The sequence below is a fragment of the Otolemur garnettii genome, unplaced genomic scaffold, assembly GCF_000181295.1.
Source record: "Otolemur garnettii isolate 467f Iridium unplaced genomic scaffold, OtoGar3 scaffold00061, whole genome shotgun sequence".
In the NCBI taxonomy this organism is placed as follows: Eukaryota; Metazoa; Chordata; class Mammalia; order Primates; family Galagidae; genus Otolemur; species Otolemur garnettii.
In genome coordinates, this window is record NW_003852456.1 from 6,334,975 (window position 1) to 6,339,565 (window position 4,591).

Sequence of the window (4,591 nt, forward strand, 5' to 3'; positions counted from 1 at the left end):
TTCTTTCCTTTCTTTCTTTCTCCCCTTCTTTTCTGCCTTCGTTCTGCTAGAAACCCATAACTTACAGTATGACTCTGTCTTTAGTGGTTGTACAATGTCTTGTTGGGACCATCTACATTTTTAAAGAATGCCACTATCATGGGATTCCGATGCCACCTTTATAAAATAAATCCACTTTTGAGGCCTCTGTGTGATGTGTCACTCCTGTGCCTCCTTTTCTCTCAAACCCTCTCTGGCTGAGCCGGACTCTGTATTCCCTCAGGATATGTTTTCTCACTTAGCTTTATTTGTTACATAGTATTCCCTTTCAGATTAATTAAGACATTGATTTGATTATGAGTCATTTTCCAAGCTTATCAGAATACTACAGACTAAAATATACACTATTGGATCACTTGAGACAATAAGAAAACTTCAGGTCCATAAAAAAAAAATAGCCATTTTATCAACTTGCAAATAGAATCATTGAGAAATTTACTGAAAGGTCATCTTTTATGGGCTTTATTTCTCTCTTCTTGGAAATCAATACTTGCTGATTGGCTGATTGATTTATATAATAAACTCTATGACCTTAAAACTTGCAGCAAGATCTCCTTTTGTCTTTTTTATCTACATCAGTACACTCCCATAAACACACACATTATTATTACCATGACACAAGAAATGCCACAAGAATACCACAAATAAATTTTCTAACTAGTCTCCCAATTGATCATTTTTTATTTTGGTATGCTTACCTTTTGAAAACTTTGTAACTATTTTAATTCATAATTTTTTTGAGACAGAGTCTTACTTTGCCACCTGGGGTTGAGTGCCATGGCATCACCATAGCTCAGTCTGGTCTCAAACTCCTGAGCTCCAGCAATCTACCACCTTGACCTCCCAGAGGGCTAGAATTACTTAGTTCATAAATATCTCTGTGACCATTGTAGTCTTTTGGATTTCATTTTCTAAATTTTCTTTATCATGCACTTAATAGACCCTGATATCACATTTTTTTTTTTTTATAATTAGGAGGGTTCAGCAGTATTGGAAAAACTCCAAAGCTGAACCTATTTTTGATAAAAATGTAACATAGCACTTTTACTTAGCAAGGCTCTGACCTTCCCTCAGTATTTCAACACATCATTGATTTGGGGGCCTTCACTCTATTGAGGTGGTTATGTCTCCCTCATGTATTTATTATAGCCCTGTTTTACAAAATTGTCAAGTAGGTCCTTCGATAAATTCACATCAGCACAGTCCTCGCTTCTCTCTGTGACTCCAAGTGATGAGAGTGCATAGGGCAGAAAGGGGAGAAACTGGTGGAGGTGAGGCAGCAGAGGTAACAGGAAAGGACAATAAAGGGGGCCCTGGAATGGGTACCAAGAACTCAGTTCCTAAGTTGGTCACCACCACAAAGACCACTGGTTAGGTCCCCAGTCATGGGGGAATAGATTAGAGAATGAGCTGTGTGCAGATGAACTGGAAATGAAACACTCTTCAAAACTGCAGCCATTGAAGGTGTTCTTCCCAGGAACCCCTTAGTGGAAAGTCTCCCCAAGGAAATAACCTGGGGATGAGAGGAAGGGCTGGTGCCACAAACAAGAACCGTCTCTAACAGCACCTGGAGATTCAGAACATCTGCCGGTGAAGGGACCTCCCACCTGGCCAATAGTAAGAAAGACGCTCTTCGAGGAGGCCGTCTTGGATTATAATCTCCATAAGCAGAATCTGAAACGCAGACTATTATGAAAGTGCTTACTGAGGGAGTGCTCGAGGGACAAGGAAAGTTAGAGACAAGGGCAGGGAAGGAGAGGGAAGCTAAAGCTACTGTCAGAAGACATTTACTCAGCAGCACGAATTGCACCTCCCAAATTGGTGGCATCAAGGCAAGGAGGCTGAACTTTTTATTCCTGTGTTGATCGCTCTGGCTGTTGGCTGTCCAAGAGTGGGTCCTGGGTGGGAGGGGACAGGGGAAATTTCCTTTAGACGGGAGAAATTCTCTGTAGCAGCGGGAGGTGTGTGTGCCCTGCTGGGGACAGGGATCTGGGCACGGTGCCAATAGCACCTCCACGGGGCTCAGGTACTTCCACACTCTCAGAAGAAGATAATGCTGAATATTAGCAATATTATTCCTGATTCTTAAGTAGGAATAAACAAATCTGGGGATGTAGCATAATATATGTAGGAAATAAAGAGTAGTCTGCCTGAGGTTAAGGCAGATGGGAATCTGAGTTATAATTAGAGGCCTTTTTTTTTTTTTTTGTAATGACTATACACACACAAATTATATATATATATATATACACACACACACATAGTTTTTTTTGTAATGACTGTGTGTATATACATATACACATATATGTATATATAGAGAGATGGGAAAGAGATAAAGAGAGACTGATTTTAAAGGATTGCTTTTCCCAGTTATGGAGACTGCAGGGCAGGCTGGCAGGTTGAAGAGCCAGAACAGAGTTAATGACAGGTCTTGAGTTCAAGGGCAATCTTCTTCCTCTGGGAAACCCTGTTGTCTCACTAAGGCTTTCAATTGATTAAGTGAGGTCCATTCACATTATGGTGGATAGTCTATGTTATTGAAAAATCTATTGCTTTAAACTTAAAAATACCTCCAGCAACATCTAGATGTATTTGCCAAAGCTAAGTACTACAGCCTAGCGAAGTTGACACATAAAATGCGCCATCATTGAGATCATCATCAGAACCATCTTTCCAGTACTTATTATATTTCTACAAGTGAGAATTTTCTTCAAACTCTCATAAATATATAAAAATCCCATAATAATGTTTCTGCAAAACAACTATAATGTTATTTTTCTGTATTTCAATGTATTAGAGTTTTCAGTAATCTATAAGTGAAAAAATGGTCATCAGCTGTGCAGTAGGACAATAACTTGCTTCTTCTTCAGTAGAGTTAAGAATGTTTCCATATTCCAGTTAAACTCAATCTTCCAATGCAGCATGAAAGACTGTGAAATGTTCTGTTTTTCACATAGATATTTCCTAACACAATCTCCAGAATGTTACCCTTTAAAATTTAATTGATAAATTAATTTATTTTGTGTGTGTCTATTAAAACGATGCCCTTCAGGATAGTTTATTTCAAGGTCTGGTAAAAAAAATTAATGCTAAGATTGAAACAAAATATTATAGTTTTTAACTGCAATATCCTCTAGTTCACTTTTGAGAAGCAAACAGATTAACATTCTCTAAGATATAAAAAAGTAGCATATCCCACCTATCTGAATTAAGTGAAAATTGGCAATATAGGCTGTTTTCCATTTTCAGAGATGGTGATGTTGAGAGTGATTATGTCTCTGATTGTAACCGAAGTGTCCAATAGACACTCATTCATCTTTTCCGTACCCCTTTGCTGAGGTATGCATCATCTTGCCGTGCCTCGCTTTTGCTTCTGTTTGGCAGAACTATTGTCACTCCCGCCCTTGCACCCTTCTCCTCATCATGCGTGTTCTGCTGTCTGCAAGCCTTAGGCCCTCTCCCTGTCCTTTTTCTCATACTCAGACTTAAAAAGCTTTCTCTTTCCTTTTTCTCACTTTGAATTCTACCTTCTACTTTTATTTCCTGCTGCACTTTCCCTTTCTCTTTTTTCTTAATCTTTAAAAAAAAAATCATATAATATAAAGGTACAATTAGGCAACACTGTTTGCATTTGTTAGGCAGGGTCCCTGTTGTAGTTGTGCCCCTCACCCAGGAGCTGTGCCAGGGACCCTTTCACTGTGCCCATTAGGCAGGAGCACATCAATCTCTCTTCCTCCTTCCCCTTCTCCTTAACTTGAATTGAATGGAGTTTTTCTCCTGTGTGGGCATGTATTAGATCATCTACTGGCTTCCTGTTAGTATTGAGTACGTTGGATATGATAACATGGAATGCTTCCAAATCTGTGTGTCATCCTTGTGCAGGGGCCGTGCTCATCTTCTCTGTGTCATTCCAATTTTAGTATACGTGCTGCTGAAGTGAGCACCACCCTCCCTGTTTTATCTAGACTAGCTTGAGTGTCCTTTCTGACACTCTTGAAGTATCTTGAACCAACCACATTACTTGTTATTTATATATATTTTTTACTTTCAGAACCAGAACTTTTCTTCTGGAAGAGCAAAATTGTTCAAAGTTATGAGTAGGCGTGGACCATCCAAACAACAACAACAACAACAAATTTATTCTCCAAATAATGATAACCCCTTTCTATGTGCCACTCTGTGACAGAGACACATCTTTTGTTATGTTAGCAAAGTTTACATATGAAAATGGAAACAATCATTGGTTAAGGATCCCAAGACAAGAAAACGCCATACTTCAAGTTATTCTGATAGCAGGCATAGGTTAAGTAAGCAGGCATAGGGTAAGTAAGGCATTATAATTAATATTTTTGAACATACTGATGATTTCCATTCCAAATCCTGTTTTCTGTTACCTTCTTTATAAGTATTGTAAGTATAAGTAAGGCATAGGGTAAGTAAGGCATAAGGTAAGTGAAATATAATTAATATTTTTGAACATACTGATGATTTCCATTCCAAATTCTGTTTTCTGTTACCTTCTTTATAAGTATTGTCTCTGGGGCAGCGCCTG

The 4,591-nt window shown here is 38.6% G+C and overlaps 1 non-coding gene across 1 annotated transcript; it reads right to left on the reverse strand.

Annotated features, from left to right (window-relative positions):
• Nucleotides 1-3,877: 3,877 nt before the first annotated feature.
• Nucleotides 3,878-3,983, reverse strand: LOC111726336. The gene has a single exon (XR_002774141.1). It is a non-coding gene; the product is annotated as a U6 spliceosomal RNA (small nuclear RNA).
• Nucleotides 3,984-4,591: the final 608 nt, after the last annotated feature.